Source organism: Panthera uncia, chromosome F2 (genome assembly GCF_023721935.1).
Source record: "Panthera uncia isolate 11264 chromosome F2, Puncia_PCG_1.0, whole genome shotgun sequence".
Classification (NCBI taxonomy): Eukaryota; Metazoa; Chordata; class Mammalia; order Carnivora; family Felidae; genus Panthera; species Panthera uncia.
This window is the reverse complement of record NC_064812.1, coordinates 14,107,311-14,129,962: the sequence shown is the minus strand read 5'-3', so window position 1 is coordinate 14,129,962 and position 22,652 is coordinate 14,107,311. Positions and strand designations below refer to the sequence as shown.

General features: G+C 44.3%; 1 protein-coding gene and 1 long non-coding RNA gene across 5 annotated transcripts in view; one reads left to right on the top strand and one right to left on the bottom strand.

Moving 5' to 3' along the window:
- LRATD2 (LRAT domain containing 2) overlaps positions 1 to 22,652 on the bottom strand; it is a 132,997-nt gene that overhangs the window by 70,971 nt on the left and 39,374 nt on the right. The window lies entirely within an intron of this gene.
- LOC125924412 (uncharacterized) lies at positions 17,592 to 19,771 on the top strand. Of its 2 annotated transcripts, none has more exons than XR_007458406.1 (4): positions 17,592 to 17,702; positions 17,886 to 18,196; positions 19,027 to 19,283; positions 19,601 to 19,771. It is a non-coding gene; the product is annotated as an uncharacterized LOC125924412 (long non-coding RNA). The 2 variants fall into 2 exon arrangements; XR_007458405.1 differs by having other exon boundaries at positions 17,883 to 18,196.

Genomic DNA, 22,652 nt, shown 5'->3' with positions numbered 1-22,652 from the left:
GGGGGTGCAACGTAGTGTTACAGAGCAACAGCGCATAAAAATGAGACGGCAAAGTCAGCTGGGCCTAATACGCAAGTCTTCTTGAGAAAGTTTGTTAAGCACAGCACAAGGAATGTCACACTCTCAAACTTAAATGTAAAGTCATAAACGAGTAATGCATACCACTTAGCCACCCAGCTGTAATTTATTCCTCACTTCCTACAGTCACTGTTAAACCACAGAAGCAAAGCTACCAGGGTTTATGACAATAGTGGATTTATGTGTGTGCTATGGCTCTTATTAGCCTGAAATCCAGGCCAAGAATAGGAATGAAAACAAATGAGCTTCGAGAGACAAAAGGAAGCAGGAAATGCCAAGAAACCAGGGCTCCACTGGTAACAAAGGTGGGGACCTGGGGCTCCGGGATCATTCTGGCAGGCTGATCTCCCCTTGGCTGGTGTCCAAAGAAAGAAGAAACGACAGCCACAAAGGGAGATAATATGCATGCCACCCACAGTCTTACTTCAAGTGTTTTATTTGACCTCTTCACGTTTAATTATAAACCACATTCCTTTGTGGGTTCAAAGGGAACCAAGAGCTAAATTTCATATATATATCCTGCAATCCAGATACCGTATATACCTGATCTCATTGAACTTTGAGGGAGCTACTCTGGTCCCCATTTGACAGTTACATGAAACCCACATGGCTAAAGATTGTGCTTAGCGGCTAAAAGGGCTACTGCCATGATCAACCCTCGCTACTTTTCCAATTCCACGCTGCTTCTCTAATTTGTGCTGAGGAATTTCTGCAATTAGATGGGGAGAAAAATTACATACTGTTTGTCCTGAAAAACAAAATAAAGTTAAAGACGGAAACATGCACTCATTTTTCTCTTCAGCTACCCAAATGCAGTCGAAAGAGAGTGAAAGGATAATTCTAAGTACAAACCCTCAAGGACAAAGAAAACAGGAGAGGACATAATAGCGGCATAATCTGAGAAGCTACAAAGCAGATGGATGATTGATATGACAGTGACTGCAAAGGGCTGATCCAAAGCCTGCAGTGGGAAAGCCAGTTGTACAAGCTGGTTTATGCTGGGTCCCCAGAGAACCAGAAATTGGTGGCACTATGTATCTCTGGAGAGGGGGACCTTGGAGGCTAACAACAAAAGGATTCCTTTAAAATAGGCTTAAGAAGCAGTGAAACCCCACATTGATTTCTCTATGAATCACAGTCAGGAGTCAGTTGCTTTACTGCAGCAAAAATCCTGGAGGTTTATTCTTTGGAAGAGCACAACCAACTCGGTGGCCACCCATACTAAGGTGAATTCGGGTTGGCTTCCCACATCCTCTCCTTCCTTGGCTGTGTACTGGGTTCCCAGTCTCCTTAAAACCTGCTGAATCTGGAAGACAGTGATAAATGACCCAGACTCTTGCAGTGAAACGATGGTCTCAAAAAAACAAAAACAAAAAAACCCGAGAAGATGCGCTGGGGATTGAGAAGGCACAGTAGCCAGAGAGAAGCATAAATTTCCCACCACCAGCTTCACAGAAATGCTGACACCAAAGACTGTGGGTGAGATTTCTGACTTCTGCAGCGAGTGTCAGCATGATGCCAGATACCACAGACAGTTGTAAAAGTGCCCAAGTTTCCCGTGAAATTTCCTGGCAAGACAACTGGGTTCCATCCTCAGAAACGCACTAGGTTTGGTAAATGTCATGACTGGACAGAGCCTTAGCACCAGGGCTGTCTGATTCTGCCTTCCCCTTGTTTTCAGGGAGAAGAAGAAGGGTAAAGAGGAGGCCATGGGGAGGACCAATGTTTATTGACTCACTGCAATCATCTACTATGTGTTTTCCCTGAAATAGCAAGAAAAAAAAAAAAAAGAAAGAAAGCTAAAAGCCCCATAGCCACTAGAAGTTTCTCTGGACAACAGTGAAGACATTCTTTCATGGCCTCTCTCTCCTTCCACCAGCAGATGCTGCTAAAAGGGAGAGAGTATCTTGGACTTTCTTTAAGAACGGGGGTGAGAGGGGCGCCTGGATGGTTCAGTCAGTTAAGTATGACTTCAGCTCAGGTCATGATCTCATGGTTCATAGGTTCAAGCCCTGTGTCGGGCTCTGTACCGACAGCTCAGAGCCTGGAGCCTGCTTCGGATTCTGTGTCTCCCCCTCTCTCTGCCTCTCTCCCACTCACACTCTTCTCTGTCCCTCTCAAAAAAATAAATAAAACGTTAAAAAAAAAAAAAAAGAACAGGGGATAGGAGAATTAAAAAAAAGTTTTTTTTCAAAGTTTCTGCCTTGCTAAGATTAACGATACGTGATGAATAGCTCACTAACTTAGGAAAACATTCTTATGTCCTTTGGGGTTAGGAAAGACAAGACGCAACTGTGATTTACAAGGAGAAGGTTGAAACCAAAGGGGGGATAAAGTACCCTGGAAAATAAAGGGAGTTTTCAATCCACCCCAATCCCCCAACCCACACCCCAGGAGGCTGCAGGGTGGAAGACATAGGAGGGCAGGGCTGAAGGGAGGACCAACACCCAGAGGTGATGCCAGGCTGAGACCTAAGGAGAACTAGGCCGACAATGTTCGTCCTTGGGGCTGGCCAAGGAAGTGTTGGGAGAGTGATAGCCGATACTCGCTTTAAGGGGTGCATTTTGTTCTTCATGGTAGTCAGGCTGGCCCTGACAACCGAGTCAGAAGATGAGAAGATGTGTGACGTTGGCAGGTCTGTAAGGTCACAGATGCTGGGGTCAGTGCCTCCCGAATCTGGCTTATACTTGAGAACAGCTTTTTTTTTTCTGGGCCTGAGCTGAACAAACCAGTAATGAAGCAATCATGCCTGAGGTTTGAGCCCATTGGGGTGTGGGGTCCCTGTCACAGAGTATAACCCTGGGAAGTGGACCCAGGAATCACTGTCCTTGGTGTAAGAACGATCTTCTCTGGGAGCCAGGGACTCTGACCCAGCTCTGCATTTTGGACTTGACCTGGCCCCAGACCATCTTCTATTTAGCAACCAACATTTTCCTCCCTTTCTGTTCTTTGCCATCCCAGACATCATGCTCAGATAGAGACTGAAGTGCTGACTCTGGGTTCTCTTCCAACTTTGTCTGTCACATACTATGAACAACTACAATATTAACAGCTACCATATTAAGAAAACTTACTACATGCCAAGCATTGTTCAAAGTGCTTTCTGTGTATTAACTCATTTAATCTTCATAAACCCCTTTGAAGATAGCGGCTGGTGACATGCCCACCTTTCAGTGAGAGATGAAAGGCTGTTGGCCTGAACTCCCGCAGGCCCATCCTGCTGTGCAGATAATAAAGGGAGGTATAGCCATCTGAGCCTCGGTTTCTACCACCCCTGCTCAGTGTTTGCAAAGTCCCCCACCAGCCAGCCAGGGGGCCTGGAGTGGGGCGGGAGAAGCACTGTGGATCCCCATGCACTTAGTTTGTCATTTACACTGACTGCATCCAAGTTGGCAGAGGGCACAGTGGTCTGCCGTACCCAAGATTTTCCTCTTGGCCAAACTGTGCCAAACGCACTTCTCCCCAGACCTTCCTCCAGGGAGCTCTTGCTAGGTCACAGGTACAAGGTTTTGTTTTTGTTTTTGTTTTTTTTTTCTCATTATAACATCCTGATCCCCAAGAAGGAGTTACCAAGGTAACCAGGAATGATGCATACACACAGTCTTTATGGAGACTCCATCTCTACTTAATCGGATTACGTGTTCTTGGCTTACTCTGTTTCTGTGATAACAAGAACATGAAATTTTCTTCTTATGTAGTTTCCTGCTCCTTCTTCTGCATTTCGCTCACCCTTTCTCACTGACCTTCAACCTTTTTCCAGAAGTTACTACCAACTCAAGAATTTACCAGATGTGAAAACTCCCTAACCTTCCGTGAAATAGATAACCTTTTTGAGCCAAGCTTCCCCTCCACATGAGGCACGTGGAGATTCCTTAGAAGGAGAAGGACCAGATGTTTGGACTCCCTTCTATACCACTGTATGCTCTGAGAAGTGATTTGAAGACATCCTCTACAACTCAGGTAGCAAAGACGGACACTGCAGTTAAACACACACACACACACACACACACACACACACACACACACATACACACACATCACTTCCTATCTTCTTGATGATTAGAAGAGACAATGTTTTAATGTCCCTGAGTTCCCCTGCCTTCTCTCATGTCACTCTTTCCTTGAATACCTAAATAGATCATCTCAAGTCCCCATTCTACAAGACTGAGAGAAGTCCGAAATGTTCCCAAGATGTCTGAAGATTCTCATGATTCTGCAAAGTACCACATAATAAAGCCATTCTTGTCTTTAATGAGTTAGTTTTTAAAAATAATGTCAGGGCACCTGGGTGGCTCAGTCAGTTAAGTGTCCAACTCTTGATTTTGGCTCAGGTCATGATCTCAGTGTTCATGAGATCGAGCCCTGCATCGGGTTCCATGCGGACAACACACAGCCTGCTTGGGATTCTGTCTTTCCCTCCCTCTCTGCCCCTGCTCTGCTGTCTTTCTTTCTCTCTCTCTCTCAAAATAAATGAATAAATAAACATTTTAAAAATTTTAAAAATTACTTAATTAAAATAATGTCAAGTGACTACCATGAAGAACAAAAGCACCCCTTAAAGCGAGTATCGGCTATCACTCTCCCAACACTTCCTTGGCCAGCCCCAAGGACGAACATTGTTGGCCTAGTTCTCCTTAGGTCTCAGCCTGGCATCACCTCTGGGCGTTGGTCCTCCCTTCAGCCCTGCCCTCCTATGTCTTCCACCCTGCAGCCTCCTGGGGTGTGGGTTGGGGGACTGGGGTGGGTTGAAAACTCCCTTTATTTTCCAGGGTAACAGCGGCCCTGGGAAAATAATACCAACATGAACTTGGTGGCCCCGCTGCCTTTGTCCACCTCTGAGCAGGTCACGTTCCCATTGTCCTCTGAGTAGCTCTTTCCACTTGGAGTCTTTGGTACCAGTCTTTTCTTCCTCAGAATATCATCTGGGTCCCTTAAACAAAATGGCCCACCACTCCCCAGAGCTCTGCAGGTCACAAGGAGCAGAGGTAAGGAGGTCATGGACTGTTGGCTGCTGTCTAAAGGGAATGGAATTAAGCAGAAATACAATTTTGGATTCACCCTCTCCTTGGGTGGGACCATCTTATGATAGGAAAAGATAGGATTCAGTCGGCAGGGAGGGAAAAATTAGGACTGAGGTCCCTGGGTCGGGGGGGGGGGGGGGGGGGGGGGGAAGGAACACAGATTTTGGAACAATGCTGGGAGTGTCTGACCACAGCAAACCCCCTTAGGCTTAAGGTTCCTCTTAGGAAAGTAACAGATACCACCTGCACCCCCTCAGGTTTCCCTCAGGAATTTGACAAAAGACCTAACTAAAAACAAATAGTGGACCATAAAATGTATGACCCACTAGGAATGATATGGCCTTAGGCCACCCCTCATACAATGGAACTGAGCCAATCAGGAATGGACAACCCAGCACCTAGAACTATCAAGCCTGTAAGGGTAGGACCTGAGAAGGAACGTGGGGGGAGAGAACAGGGGAGAGTCAATCAGAACCTTATAAAACAAAGTCCCTTGCCTATTGTAGTGGGCATTCGCTTTCGAACACCCCCTCTCTGTAAAGAGAGTTTTTCTACTCTTCTTCTTTTCTGATCTTACACTCTAATAAACTTCTGCCTTCTGCTCATTTTGTGTCCACCTCTTCGTTCTTCAAAGCGGCGAGACGACGAACCCCAGGTGTTGAGGTAAAAAATCCCGCGACAATCTGACATCCGCCCACATGCCTAACATAACGCCCTAAAGATCAGCATGAAGGTGACATTATATCTCTGCCTACCCTGAAAGTACCAGGTAACTGTTTGGGGGCAGCATCATTTGAAAGAGAGAAGAAAATCAATCGATCTTCAGTGAGTCTTTCCAACTTATTCCCAACATAAGGATTAAAGAACTGAGGCTCAGAAAGGTAAGCCTTTCTGAGAAATTAATAGGAGAAAATAAATTTTAATGCATGTGTATCTGGTTCTAAGCATGTCTCCTTGCCGTAATCAGAATAAATGCCCTATGTAATATAAGCAAAATAGAAAGAGGTGCGGAGTAGAATCAAAAGACCAGGGTCATGCCCTTCTTCGCATTCAATTTTTGTTGTTTCTGTGTGTGTATCACAAGGGAGGGTGTGACCTGCACGGAATAACAGCAGCGGTTAACCAAAGTTGGTACTCAGAAAACACTAGAGCATGGGAAAGACAGATCTGAAGGAGCTGCGGAAGGAAAGGAGAGGAAGAAGAAAAGAACGGCGTTAAAGGAAGGAAGGAAAAAGAAACAGGACAGAACAAAGTCCCTCACAAACTCAGAGGCTCCAGCTCTCAGTTGAGGCACCAACTGAGAACAGGAGGAAAAAGCAAGTCCAAAATGGAAAACCCCCCAACAATGCATGGGGCTGAGCCAAGCTCAAATGCCATGGCTTACATTTCTGGCTGTTAGATACACATTGACTTAATAACAGACTTCCGGAAGGGGTGGGGAGCAGGGAACCAACCCTTCATTAGCTGGGCACATAGATGTTGTGGTTTCTCGGAGGTAACAATTACAAGCCTTCATCTTCTGAGTTGGGAGCCCATTGACGATAGATACCGGTGTCCAGAAATAAAAATCTCAACTTCGTCGTGGACGAAACTGGATTGGACAACTACAGCTTGGATATGCTGCCAAGAGGAAGGGTTGTACATTTTCCTCGGTGGAGTCTGCAAAGCCGTAGGGCCCACAGGGGAGCTTTCAGATGAGACAGAAAAAGGGGCCCTTTCTGGCGACAGCAGCCCCATGGGCGCACGGCCTGGCACACAGAGCGAGGGCTGCCTCTTAGCCCCCGCTGGTCCTCATGGCTGGCCATGCTTTTGTTCATACCCTCACCACTCCATTCCTTGCAGCTGTTCTGCCAAGGAAGGACGTGCTCCTCAGTCCGCAGCACCGAGAAACTCAGCCTGGCTCTAACTTCCTGACCCTAACTGACCACCACTGAAACCGTGGGCCTCTAAACCTGCCTCCAGAAGAGGCCCTGGATCCAGATGTCCTTACTACATTGGACATGAAGCAAACAAAGGAAACATCGTGCTCATGAAGCAGGCCAAGTGACCTGAGGAAGTGAAGACAGGCAGACCCTGCGGGAGTAATGGCCTGTGATGAGCCATCTCAGTCCAGGGACACCAACTAGTAAGGAAGCATAAAAGGTTTTGACCAAGACCTACAAGAAGAGATATGTTTTCGCTGGTGGGAGTGCCAACCGGTGCAGCCACTGTGGAATCAGTGTGGATGTTCCTCAAAAAGTTAAAAACAGGGGCACCTGGGTAGCTCAGTCAGTTAAGCATGCAACTCATGATTCCAGCTCAAGTCATGATCTCACGGTTTGTGAGATCGAACCCCACATCAGGCTCTGCACTGTCAACGTGGGATTCTCTCTCTCTCTCTGCCCCTTCCCTGCTCATGTGCTCTCTCTCTCTCTCTCTCTCTCAAAATAAATAAATAAATTAAAAAATTAAAAATAGAATTACGATACAATCAAGTAATTTTACTACTGGCTATTTACCCAAAGAATATGAACATACTAATTCAAAAAGATATATGCACCCCTCTGTGGGTTTTTTGTTGTTGTTTTTTGTTGTTGTTGTTTTAAAAGAAAGGCAGGCTGCGTCATGCAGCACCTCCTTTGGATGTGTCCGGAGTCTTGGAAACTTGACTACCCTGTGTTCTCCTGAGAAAGGACCTTGAGAGCTTATTTGGAGACTCTAGAGGCAAGTGCAACTACTCCTACAGCCTCGCCTGAAGAATGATCCTCCTCGATCGGGGAAGGTCATCCTCTTCGACAGACCGATCGTGCAGTTTCGGGAGGGATGCACAAGGAGCAGTGATGGAGGAAGGGGACCTCAGCCCAGCCAGCCAGATCGGCCAACTCAACACTAGTGATCAATGGGGTGACGGGTGTCACAGCCAGATCACCCTCACATCCTGTGTACCCTTATGTTTGTGCACCCAGTGTTATTTACAATAGCCAAATTATGGAAGCAGGCCAAGTGTCCATCAATAGATAAATGGATAAAGAAGATATAGTATATATACACAATGGGACAGTACTCGGCCATAAAAAAAGAATGAAACCTGGCCATTTACAACAACACGGAGGGAGCTAGAAAGTACAATGCTAAGCAGAATAAGTCAGAGGAAGACAAATACCATATGATTTCACTCGTGTGTAGTTTAAGAAACAAAACAAATGAGCAAAGCAAAACAAAAATAAAAAGAGAGACAGACAGACAGACAGACAAACCAAGAAACAGACTCTTAACTATAGAAAACAAACTGATGGTTACCAGAGGGGAGGTGGGCAGGGGGGTGGGTGAAATTGTGGATGGGAATTAAGGAATGCACTTGTCATGAGCACCGGGTGATGTAAGGAAGTGTTGAATCACTAAATTGTACACCAGAAACTAACCTCACACTGTATGTTAACTAACTGGAATTAAAATACAATACAATAATACATACATACATAAATACATAAATAAAGATATGTTTTATGTTATGATCCCACACATGTGTGTGCGCACACCCAACCCGAAATAAATCTTGTGGAAACTATATTTACAACATCCTCCATATTTATGTGATGTAAATCTCAACCTTTTATTGATTTCAACCTTTAATCAGTCACCACTCCAGTCTGAAAATATTCTGAACTAGTGGAAGAAATCTTCTCCCATCAATCAGAAAAATGACTCTTCCTTCCTTATGGAGGATTTGGTGATGGGGCTGGAGAGAAAAACCAGTCTCACCTTTCTGATACCTTGTACAGGGATAAAATGCCCATTCTAGGACCCTTGCCCTGGCAACGCAGACACGGTAGTTTGAACGATGGATGACAATTTCAGAAATGCCAAAATGGTTTCAGTGCTTCTTTTAATTAAAGAAACATGTTTTGTTTTGTTTTGTTGTCTTGAACTGTGACTTGAATGAAAAGTACTTTTTTGTTTGTTTTTTCTACAAATATGCCTACTGGATGGTTTCAAAGTGTGACCAAATCAATGCATTATCTGGTGATTCAACTGGAACAAACCAAAACAACAAAAACATCCTTCATGCTGAACAAATATTTTGTTCCTTTCAAGCCTCGATGGATCCTGAGACTTAAGGCTTCTGAAGTGTTGATCCCAGAAGCAAAAGGACCCTGGACTTAATGCCACTCTGTCCCCCTAACTTGGAGCCTGTAACCCTGTTGTCCTCAGCTACTCTCAGTTCCCATACAGATCCCCAAAGGCTCCATGTCTCCAAGCCTCTGCTCATTTAGCTCCTTCTATTTAAGCTGTCCTTCTTTCTACCTCTTGCCTCCCTGTCCGCTTGCCTCTCTACTCATCTTTCAAAAGTCAACTTCATAATCACTTCACTCATTCATTCATTCATTTATTCATTCACTTTTTCAACAAATGTTAGTTGGAGATTCATCATATGCTAGGACCCATCCTAGCTAGGACCCATCATATGCTAGGACCCATCCTGGTTTATTGGGGAATCCAAAGATGAACAACACATGGTATTTCATGGTACAGCACACGGTACTAGTCAAGTGCAGTAGGCATTTATAAAATAATGTGGTGGGGGTAGTCATCCAAGAAAGCATATAGGATAGTATCAGAGGACAGAGCGGGGTCCTTAACTCAATGTAATGGGCCACATAAAGCTCCCTGGAGGAGCTAAGGCTTGACTCAGCTGAAAATGTGGAAAGAGTGGGGATTCTAGGGGTCAGCAATGATCGAATTAACTATCATTATCCCCAGTTTAGAGATGAGGAAACAAAGGCACAGAACGGTTAAATACATCTCCCAAAGTGCAAAGTTATCAATTAACAGAGCTGATATTTGGTTGTCATGCACACTGACTCCAAGGCAGGTCTCTTTAATCATTAACTTGAATCATCTCTCATTTGCCATAGGAATCCAGAAAAGGCGGCAATACTAGTGGACAAATAGAAGAAAGAAAGGAAATGGGATAGATCCGTGGTGAAGGCAAGTGCTAAGCCCAGAGAGATTTATTGAGGGGGGTGGCGTCTGGGTGGGGGAGGGGGACAAAGCCCCATGCACAGGACCTGTAGTAAAGTGTTAGGTCCTTGTAGAGAATCTATCAATACTACATGTTGGTTGAACACTTGTTATTTCAAAGCCAAACCAAAATACATTTTTGGTAAATCCTCTGATAATTACTAGAAAAGTGTCCTTGGACAATGCATGTATCCTTTGTGAGCCTCCCTTTCTGTGCCTGTACAATGGAGATAGCAATGTGTCTACCTTATGGGGCTGTGATGAGGATTATATTGAGCGAATAAAGCATCAAGCATAGATCCTGGGACACAGTGCTGATTCACGTTCTGTCTGCTTCCCTTTTGCATCCCTTAGGTTTTCCCTCCTTTGCTGAGAACTTATGCCTGGTGTCCATCCACTTCCTCTGCCACAGAGTGAGCAGCAGCCTGGGACTCAACCTCATCCTGGTACAGGTGGGTCCTTGGTAACAACTTTGCCAGGGAGTGGCTGGGAACAGAGTCCCAGGGCACTCAGCAGAGTTTATTAGGGTGAAAATGAGGAGAACAGGGTCCATCTTTAAGAGCTGTCCAAGGGAGACCGGAGCCACCCAGCCCCTGTAGGAAGGAACTGTTAATTATGCCATTAATAATGCTTAGCATTCTCCCCATGCTTTTCCAAGCTAATTAATTCTGCTTCAAATCCTGGAAAACAAATGACTGGGTGTGTTGGGGACAGGCTTCTGTTTCTGAGATTGAAGGGTGGAGAAGCTTGCCCTCTGCAATGACTGGGGGAAGGGAAAAGCAGTGTTACCTCTTCCTCGGGTCAAGTTTCTCGGAATGTGCAGAGGGCTTTGACCCCTGGTGGGGACTTCCCCTTTACCCTCAAGACCTTCTTCAAACAGGGGTAACCACCCAAAGGTACAAAGATACAAGGCTCACCCAGCCGTAGGACACTGTCCAGAAGTGGCAGATGTTAAGCTGACACCGTGGTCTGGAGGGAAACTTTCTCTTTCTCTTTCCCCAGAACCCAGGGTAGAGCTCGTGTGCCAGAGGCTAGGATATGTAGTTAGCTCATCAACTCCGCTGTCCTTTAACTCAGTGGAGACTAACCTTACAGACCAGAATCTGGGGGTCCCAAGAATCTGACCCAATTCCCTCCCTTCACAGAAGTGCACGGTCAAGCATGAGAGACAGAAGTGTCAGGTAAACAAAGAGAAAGCTACAATAATAAAAAGAATGACTCCGATAAGGGGAGCACCAAGAACCTGTGGCAATCTGAGAAGTATGGAATGGGTTCCTGGGGGAGAACATGTTTGAGCTGTTCGGGTGGTTGATTAAGAGACAACAAAACAAAGAAATGGAGATGATGGTCAAGTGAGGACTAGCTGTGCAGATGCTTAAGATCAAGAGGAAGCAAAGTACATCCGGGAACTTGACCCTAGTCCCATGCATTGTGGGGAGTTGGGGGATTGCAATTAGACAGTGACTTTTGTCATCACAGAGCAAAGAAAGGCTAGTGGGAAGGCACACAGATGTAGAGGCATGCATAATACATGAGGAGGGCTCTGGTGAAAGAGAAGCGATTGAATGAAGTAGACACTACTTTTGCCTTTCAGGAAAGGAGCAAGTCAGTGACAGATGAACAGGGCAGGGTCCTGGCTTGAGGCCAGAGGAAGCATTTCTCAGGCATGAACTTTTGCCAGAAGCTCCTAGCCCACAAGATTCTGATTCAGCAGGTCTGGTTGGGACCCAAGAACCTACACTTCTAACGAATATTCTAGGTTACACAGATATGGGACATCATCTCCCAGGTCTTCCTTGGGAGGTGTGGTAGAGATGTCTCGGTACCCAGGCTGGCCTCACAGGTGCTCTGACTCTGGTCTGTGCTATTTGCAAAGAAATCCCAGGGGGGGCAGCACCCACTGCGAGATGGGTATGGTGCGCAGGGTAAGTTTTCATATTCTTTTCCAGTGTTCTACCTTTCTAAATCCAGAAAAGCTCCTGCAACATAATTTTTCAGATTCTATCCCTTGTCGCAAGACCCTTGAGAGAAGGGATGCATCCTATTTGAAGGTATACCCCAGCTCCTAACACAGAAACAGCCTGGGCAGATTACATATGCTTGTTTAAATAAATGGAACTGATCTCCATTTCTTTCCTGAAGAGTGTCCAAATGTCAGCAGCCATCATGGTTATTTGTGTGGATATAGGTTGCCTATCCTAATTTCTCTCTTAAAAGTAGGAATCTGGTTTCTAGTTATTCTAGAACCACAGTTGGCACAGGGACCAGTGGTTTCATGTGCTTGTGGTGTTATGTCCCCTGTGTGGTCACTGCAAAGGGCAATGGACATAAGAAAACTCACAATTGTGACTTAGCTAGTTACTAGTTACAGAACTCTGGGAAAGTGAACTACTGTCTCCATATTTCAATTTCATCTTTAATAAAGTGAAGGCATTAAGTAATTTACTCATTGGTTCATTCACTCAATAAATAATAATCAGGCACAAACACAAAGACTACTGTGCGCTCTCCTCGTTGCAACGAGTTATTGATCAATAAGACACACTCCAGGGGCGCCCGGGTGGCTCGGTTGGTTGAGTGTGACTTTGGCTGAGATCACGATCTCACAGTTCATGAGTCTGAGCCCAGCATCTGGCTCGCTGTTGTCAGTGCAGAGCCTGCTTTGGATTCTCAGTCCTCCTCTCTCTGCCCCTCCCCCACTCGTTCTCTCTCTCTCTCTCTCTCTCTCTCTCTCTCTCAAAAATAAATAAATAAAGACTTAAAAAATAAGACACACTCCACCCTCGTCTGGATGACATAATGATGGGTAATGAGATCATCCCCTCTCCACACAGTCATTCATACCCAAAGTTTGGAACCATCTTGGAACAGGATCCTTCTACATCCTCCTACCAATCACTGTGTCTGGATAATTCTATTGCCTCAATAACCCTATAATCAATTCCCTCTTTTCCATCCCCATTATTGCACAGATATTCCAACCCGCTCCTAAGTGGTCCCTGCGTTTCATGTGACCCATTAATGTTCTTCCTTTTCCATGACCCCCAGCTGCACTTTCTCAGATGTAAATCTGCTTCTGTTACCACTCTGTTTACACGCCCTCCCTGACTCCCTGAGTCACTAGATAATAGCGATAATTCTTAAAACAACCGCTTACTAACACCAGGTATTGTTTTAAAGGGCCTTGCGTACTTGAACTCATTAACTCACAGCAAGCAGACAAGGTCCTTGTCCCCATTTGTGCTGGTTGCCTGTCAACTGCCAGCTCCATTCCTGCCCTCTGCTGTTCTCCTTTACACCGCGTGGGAGCCTGCACACTGCAGTTCCCAGGCCCCCTGGTCAGCTGCCTCCTGGTTGGGCTTTGCCAGTGGGAGGCACTGGGAGAGACTGGAACGCTGGAGGAAGGGAGAAGTTTGCCTTTGTCTTGTTTTGCTTGCTCCCTGCTGCCGCGGGTGTTCCCCCCTCTCCCCCCCCCCATCCCGCCCCAGTGGTAGCGGTGTTAGTGGGGGTGCCCCTTCTGGTCCTCACAGCTGCGGGGACTGCCTGAGAGCAGTGGCAGCGACCATGCCTCTAGCAGATGAACAGCACGCGCAGGCTGCACTCCCGCCAAGTCTGGTAAGCAAGCGCCTACTCCCCTCTTGGTCGTTCTCTTCTCCCCTTTATTCTTCGATCTCTTCCCAAGGCTTATAACTAATCACCTGCACTGAAGCCTTCTCTGCTGGAAATATCTGCAGTGCATTCTATTTTCTTGACTGCATACTGATGGGTACACCACTTAATGTATGAGAAACTGAGGCACAGAGAGGTTAAGTAACTTGTCTCAAGTTCAACAGCCAGGGAGTATACCAGAGCATGGATAAAGCAGGGGAAAACAACAACAACAACAACAACAACAACAACAACAACAACAGATACTAAATTAAGTCGAAGTTCTTTAAATATGTCATTCAAAGCCCTTCAAAACGGTTTTCCTGATATCTCACAGTCTAGTTGGGGAGTGACACCTGGTAGGGGATTGTATTTTGTTCTTGCTTTTGCTGCTGAATAAATGAACGGACGAATGGCAAATGCACCATACTCGTGCAAAAACCCCAGCAGGATGGGTGACTGTAGCAGATGTTTGATGGATGAGTAGGAAACACGTAATAAACAAATGAATAAACTCCAAGCATACAACAAATTGACCCAAGAAGCAATTCCCTACCTCTGTTCCTTCCAGCCTCAGTATCAGAGCCTGCTGTATTTGAAACACTGAACATGCACATTCCTTATATGGAGTCAGTGTACAATAAATACACATTTGTTAAATGGATGGATGAATCAATCAAGCAAAAATGTGATCAATCAGGCCGTGGCTCAATGATGTTTGAAATTCTAGTTTATCAAAATATGAAATTTTCCAGGAGAATGGCACACACAAAAAAAGCATTACATTTTCCTAAAAACAAAAACCTTGCACACAGCAGCCCACAAATAATTAGATGTTAATGTTTCTAACTTGACAGGAAAAAAAAAAAAAGCCACAGTTAATCTCAAGGGACATCCTGTATGAACAAGGAAAAAACAAAACAAAACAAAACAAAACAATGAGTCATGGATTCTAACCTCCTATTTATAACCTGGATCCACAAATGATCTGTTGCTAAAGGAGAAGAAAGCCATTAATCTCCCAACTCTGGGAGCAATTTTATATTTTGAATAAAAACAAAATAAACAGCATTAAGGAGGAAAATAAATCAGATATGCAGTAATTAGTTTGAAAGAGCCGGATTTTCCTGCCTAACACTCTCTTTGGAACTTAAGCCTCATCCATCAAAGCGAAAGTGTATCCGATGACACGGAGATTTTCCATTCTCTTTTCAGACAGAATTAGTCAGTTGATCTGAATAGTAAATTGACAGGAGCCAGAAGAGAGGGCAGGAGTGATGGGGCTTTAGCAGAGGTGGGACCCGAGGCTTAATAACATTTGGTGAAGCCCTGACTTTGCACTTTTAACCTCCTAGCCTCTTTACTCATTAAGTTGTTAGTTTTCTATCTGTGCAATCTTAAAAGACTAAGGATTTTTAAAAATAGAATCTAAAAGGGACCTTATTCATTTTCTAACCCAGTGTCCTTAGTTTACAGATTGAGAAAGCTGGGCCCAGCGATAGTAACTGACTTGCTTAAGTCTGCACGACACAATGAGCTTCAACTCCAGAACCCACATCCTCCCAGCACTTTCTCACAAAATTCCATAAAGACAAAAGCCCCAGCAATCATAAAGGGGTTCCTTACTTCAGGCGAGATCTTTGATTTTTTGCACCACTTTCTGGGCGGGATTCCCCCTTTGTACTACATTATGGACAAGGGCTACTTCCTTTCCAGGCTCTACTTTCTGTATGTTCCCTCAGCCATTTTTCTTCCCAGTCAAAACCCTTTCTCCAGATTCCTCTATGACTCATTAGTACCTTCTTCTGAATTCTAATTGTTATATCCTCTCTCCCTACTATTTTCAAATGTCCTGCTGGAAGAGGTTGTTTTTTTTTTTTTTTCAGCAGCAGTTTGGTAACTAATTTATTTGAAGCACGAGCATAATAAGTCTCTCCAGATATATTTACAAATCCTTGTGTTGGATTTTTAAAACTCTTGTGAATAGAGCTCTGTGTATAACATGTCCTTTTCATCTTCCACAACCCCAGCTATTCGGTTTGGGTCTATATATGCGAAGATTAATGATCATACCAGTGGAAAGAGCAAGGAGATGTAGAAAGATTAAGGATCTCATCAAAGCATTGGTCAATAATAATACTACTACTAATAATACTGGATAATATTAGCTATATACAAGGTCTAAAAATGATATTCATTATCAGAATAATTCAAAATTTGCCAAAAGTTATACGCCCATCAACTTTTGGTTCACCGATATAACAAAAAGCTATTTAGCCATTGAAAATGATTTAGGGAAGGACATGCATTAACATAGAACAATGTTCAAGGGGTGTTGTTAACATAGGGAATGTGAAGATTTATCAAACGACACTTATTATACGGTCTTATTTTTTACCAAAAACAAATAAACAGATTTTTATGAAAAAGTATGTAATGATATTTTCAACTTTTCTATTGCATTTCATAACCATACATAGATCCCATTTGTTATTTTTTTTATGTTTATTTACTTTTGAGAGAGAGAGAGAGAGAGCGCGAGGATGAGCAGGGGAGGGACAGAGAGAGAGACGGAGACACAGAATCCAAAGGAGGCTCCAGGCTCTGAGCTGTCAGCACAGAGCCCAACGTAGGGCTTGAACTCACAAGCTGTGAGATCGTGACCTGTCCGAAGTCGGACGCTTAACCAACTGAGCCACCCAGGTGCCCCTTGTTATTTTTAAATATAAAGTAAAACTACCCAAGCCATTGCCCTGCACACCTCGAAAAACAAGGAAGAAATTACTCCTGAGTCTTCTCAGGGAATATGTAAATATTGGGGAGAAGAAGGATCCTTGGTGGTTGGTCCCATCCTTCCCACTACCGTGCTTTATTTTATATATTGGTTTTGTTTGTTTTTATATATGACATTCTCTTTGAACGAAAGCTCCCAAGGGCAGATATGTAGATGTATTTTGCTCAGTTTCCTTTAATAATGATCAGAGTAAGTACTTACGTATGGGTATTTTCTTGGTGTGGACAAAAGTAGGAACATAAACAGGTACTGAAAAGGTCTGATGTATCAGGTGTTGTCCTAGAACTTTTTATGGATGCTATCCTGTTTGTCATCACAGCTCTGAGAAGCAGGTGTGATTTCGTCTAATTTGAAAACACAGGAGTAGAGGCTTAGAAAGAAGTGGTGACCTATTCATGTTCTCTCAGGCAGACGATGGTGAGACTGAGAAAGGAACTCAGAGCCGGGAGAAACAAGTCCTATCTTCTGGCCAGCTCACAGCCACGTGGTCTACCAGTGCAGTTGGCATTAAGGGTTGAATCGTATCCCTGGCTCAAATTCACGTGTTGAAATCCTAACCTCTCAGTACCTCAGAATATAGCTTGATTTGGAGACCGGGTGTTTACAGAGGCAACCAAGATAAAGCAAGGTCATTCTGGTGGGCTCTAATCAAATATGACTGTTGTGCTTATTCTAAGAAGGGGTAAGTGGGACACAGACATGTACTGACGGAAGACGATGTGACCAGGTGAAGATACTGGGAGAATGCCATTGAACATGAAGATAACCAAGCCAAGGGGAGAGGCCTGGAACAGAGCCCTCCCTCAGAGCCCTCAGAAAGAACCAGCCGTCCCAACCAACACCTTGATCTGGGACTTCCAGCCTCCAGGAGATGAGACAAGAAATTTCTGTTGGTTAAGCCACCCAGGCTGTGATACTTGGTTACAGTAGCCCTAGCAAACTAATACAGCTGGCCGCCTGGTGAACATAAGAAATGTCAATTGTGATGCGGGAAGGGGTACCCCTAAGAACACAGGGAAGTTTGAGGCCACTATATGGCTTTGAGGAAGGGAATAGGGAAGAGGGGGCAACGCCCAGGAGGAAAGACGTCCCACAAAGCTCTGCTGCCTTCCTGCCCCTGGGGCCTTTGCCCGCCCTACTACTAGGAATAAATCTACAAGGTAAATTATTCACAATTGTGTGTATTAGCGCCCAAAGTGCATTATTTAATATTTTTTTTGCAGCAGATGTACCTTTTTAATTTGGTTTTATTTTAGGCTAAAATTGCAATATTAAATTTTAAAATCCAAACACTAGCATGACTTTGCATTCCCTGAACATCCACTGCCTCCTTCTTCCAGCAGATGCAGAATAGCAATAGGGCAGAGCTGGAAAGAAGACCAGGCTTTGGCTGCTGGTCCTGTCCCTGCACCAGAGTGGTTGTGTGACCTTGAATACGTGGCTTCACTCTTCTGAGGCTTGGTGACCTCTGCTGTCAATGGTAGAGACGACCCGGGTGTTCCCAAGATTCCTCCTGCTGAGAGTATCAGCAGGTCTGAGTATCTATAGAGACCAGGGGGGAGCCAGGTTGAGATCAGCTACGGCTAGCAGTGCAGGAAGTGAGTCTTAATCTGTACCTTTGCCATTGCCAGAGAAGGGCAGGCAGCCATGGAAGGTGAGCATCTCCAAGTGTTGATAGGTGTATGTACCCTAAGGAGGGTCTTTATAGATCTTCAAGGACCCAAACAAAAGTTCATAGTGCCTGTTCCTTATTCTCGTTAGTAAATGATAAAATACAAAAGTTACACGTATGCTGAAAATAAAAGATTTTCTGGGGGCGCCGGGGTGGCTCAGTTGGTTAAGCAACCAACTTCGGCTCGGGTCACGATCTCACAGTTCGTGGGTTCGAGCCGCACGTCGGGCCCTGTGCTGACAGCTCAGACCCTGGAGCCTGCTTCAGATTCTGTGTCTCCTTCTCTCTCTGCCCCTCCCCTGCTCGAGCTCTGTCTCTCTGTCTCTCTCTCAAAAATAAATAAACAAACAACAAAAACAAAAAACAAACAAACAAAAAAAGATCTTCTGGGCTCCTGGGCGGTTCAGTCGGTTGAACAGCTGAATACAGCTCAAGTCATGATCTCGCGATTCATCAGTTCGAGCCCCACATCAGGCTCGCTGCTGTCATTTGGGAGCCTGCTTCAGACCCTCTGTCCGCCTAGCTCTCTGTCCCTCCCCCGCTTACATTCTCTCCCTCAGAAGTAAATAAACCATTAAAAAAAAAATAAAAGATTTTCTGACTGCAAATCTTGGATTATTTGTTCAAGCTTCTATGATTATGGAGGGGTGTGTGTGTGTGTGTGTGTGTGTGCACATGCACGCACCTACATCACACAGGAGGTGCCCCAGCCTCAGTTTCCCTGGACTCTCAAGCAGGTTCTCAGTCTTTCTGGGGGTGGTCATTAAGCTTTGAAAAGCAGGTGCTTCAGTAATCCTTCCTATTCTCTCCAGGCTGCCTTTTAATTTCTACTATTGTGGAGAGTATGACTTGGGGCCACTTTACTTAGTACTTGGAGCTTCTCCAGAGCCCCACGGCTTGGGAGTCTCTGTGCTATGACTGATATCCTCACTCTAGAGAAATTTTGTGCCAAAACTTGGAATGAAATTGGATAGAGAAATTGGTCTCTTCTGGCCCCCTTCCTGATCGGCCCCATCAGTCAAATGCAGCAGACTGCAACAATACAAGAAGTTTTTCACTGAAGAGTCAGGTAATGCCAGAAAATTATTGTGACATAGTAAGAGCAGATAATGACTTTCCAGCTAACTTAGAAGTTTCCTAGAAAATGCTTCTATGCTTACGTCTTAGACAGCAGGGATGCTCTGCCATATAGCGTAACCGAATCGAGGGACTGACATCCTTTGCCATATTCTGTTGGTTAGAAGCTAGTCACAGGTCCTGTCCACACTGCAGAGGAGGGGATTATACAAGGGAGACCTCACTGGGAGTTAGTTTAGGGTGTTTCTATGATGCTTGTAATAATTTTGAACCCCTTCCCAGCCTTGTTCTTCTGCTTCCTCCCACCAGAGCACAGTAGCAAAAGTGGATGACCAACCTGGAAGAAACTAACAGATGCAAGATCACTGCCTGGCTTTTCTTTCCTTACTTCAGTAAATATTTCATAGAACATCACTGAGCCCGGAATTTCCTAGGTAAAGTGAGCAACTAAATGAACAATAAAAATGATTATCACATGCATCTACTACTCACTGTGTTTTATGAGCTGTATACTAAATATTTTAGTTATTTTGTTAAATATAGTAAGTTTTCATTATTAATCCCATTGTGTCGACCTGAAGGTAAGGATTCAGAACTTGAACAAGATCTGTCTGACCCAAGCACAATATAATAATAAACAAAAAAAATTTATGGAATGCTTAATAGGTTTCAGGCAGCATTCTGTGGATTCCACACATAACAGTGAACTCATTTGATTTTCATAGCATTCCTATGACGTAGGTACCACTATTAACCCCATTTTATCTATGAAGAAACCGATGATCAGAGAAAGTAGTTAACTTGCTTTAGATCATGCAGCTGGCCGGTGGCAGAACTGAAATTAACCAGAAAGTATGGTCCCAGAAGTTATGTTTTTAATCTCTGTGCTATCCTTGCTGCCACAGCCTTGAAGGAGAAAGAGTGGGTCATAGTATATCTACCCTCCCAAGGGTTAGCAAAATAGATAACTCATAGTAGAAGAAGAATGAAAAAAAATGAGTAACATAAAATAAAATATTCTTCATCAAGAATTATCTTTCATTTTAGAAGCAACATACTTCATTTGGATTCTCTGGTCAAAAATAGACTTAAAGCCTTCTGAAATATTTTTATGAGAGCAATATTTTAGACATTTAATCCAAACAGAGAAGTACAATGGCCAGAATTCTCAGCTATGAGTTCAAACACTGAGCTAAACTGACTGAATATTTGATGATGTTAAGTAATTATTGTTATATTTTTTTCCTACGGCCCTATAACAAATTACTACAAATTTAGGGGTTTTCACACCACACAAAGTTATTATCTTATAGTTCTGGAATCTGAAATGGGTCTCACTGAGTTAATAAAAGGTATCCACATGATTTCATTCTTTCTAGAGGCTTTGAGGGAAAAACTGTTTCCTTACCTTTTCCAACTTCTATAGGTCACCCCCATTCCTTGGCCCCCTTCCTCTACCTTCAAGGCTAGCACTACCAAACTATGTCCTTCTTTGGGTGCCCGGGTGGCTCAGTCAGTTAAGTGTCCAACTTCGACTCAGGTCATGATCTCATAGTTTGTGAGTTCAAGCCCCGCATCAGGTTCTGTGCTGACAGCTCAGAGCCTGGAGCCTGCATCAGATTCTGTGTCTCCCTCTCTCTCTGTCCCTCCCCTGCTCACACTCTGTCTCTCAAAAATAAATAAACATTAAAAAATTAAAAAAACAACAACTATGTTCTTCCTCTGCTGCCATCTCTATGGTTCTGCCTCCCTGCTTTCCTCTTCCCTTTAAGGACTCTTACGATTTCCTTGGGCCCACCTGGATAATCCAGGATAATCTCCCTATTTTAAGGTCAGCCAATTAGCAATCGTAAACCCACATGTAACCTTAATTCTCCTCTGCCATATAACTTATTCACAGGTTCAGGGATCAGGACATGAACATCTCTGGGGAGTTACTATTCAGTCTGCTACGACTATTGGTTTTCTTTGGTTTTGTGTTTTTCAGGGCCAAGTGATAACTGTACTGTAGTTATGACTATTTTTTTAAGTTTATGTATTTATTTTGAGAGAGAGAGAGAGTGCAAGTGTGAGCAGGGGAGGGGCAGAGAGAGAGAAAAACAGAGAGAATCCCAAGCAGGCTCCGCACTGTCAGCACAGAGCTCCATGCAGGGCTCAAACCCACGAACGGTGAGATTGTGACCTGAGCTGAAATCAAGAGTCGGATGCTTAACCAACTGAGCCACCCAGGTGCCCCATGGTTATTACTACTTTTTAATCTTTATCTTTCAAGGGTACATGTTGCATAACTTACAGAGGAAAGGATAGGATGCTTGACATCTCCTTCAAAGTAATAACGGGGAAAAGAAGGTGGTACCGGGGGTCAAACTGGTCATGAGCTGAGCCCTGTAGATGCTGTGTGTTTGGTATGGGGTGGTCACTGTGCAACTCTGCCTACACTCGAATACATTTAAAATTTCGTGTAAGGTAAAGATAATGACTGCAAATAGAGACCCAGGGACCAAGAGACAATAGCATAAACTAAGCAATTCTGTGTGCCAGGCAGTATGCTAAATGCCGCATCTGACTCTCACAACAGCCCTATGAGGAAAACATTCACAGTCCCACTTACATGTAAGAACCCGCTGCTCTGCTAGGGTTAGGTTTCACCCAAATATGCCGAGAACCAGGTTCTGAATCCAGGTTAGCCTCTGTTTCAAAGCTCATGTGCTGAATCACTATTTTAAGTTAAATCTCAAATCGAGGTTAAGTGGCTATTTAAAGCACTGGTAAGGTGCCAATATTTTAAGAGATGTGATGGTTGGTCTCAAGGAGGTGAAGCCTTAGAAAACACTTGTTGAATCGAAATTCTGATCCTGGCTCAACCACCTACAAATGATGAGAGGCAAAATATCTCAATTCTCTAGACCTCAGGCCTACACGATGAGATCACAGAATCCATTTTGCACATTGTAGAGGAGAGTAGGGAAGATCAAATTTAAGTAAAACCATTATCATCAGTAAAGGGCTGTATAAGTAAAAAGGACAAAATGCAGCAACGGTGATGATATTGTGGTTGAAGATGAAAAGGCTCACGACCCACACACAAAGAAGAGTTTTAAGGTACTGTGTCACGTTCTCCCACGCCACACGGTTTTTTCTTCATGGAAGCTCCTCAGCAAATTCACACAGAGTGAGGCTGACCCTAAGAACACCCAAGACAGTGACATTTCAGAGCGACTGTGGAAAAGCTCGGTCATTGCACTGATATCTCTCCCACCTCAGGGACTGTGCTTAGCACACAGGGGCAGCCATGTATGGGGAACAGGGATTATTCTCGATGTGGTGACTGGGGAATCATGACATGGTATATTAATAAGGA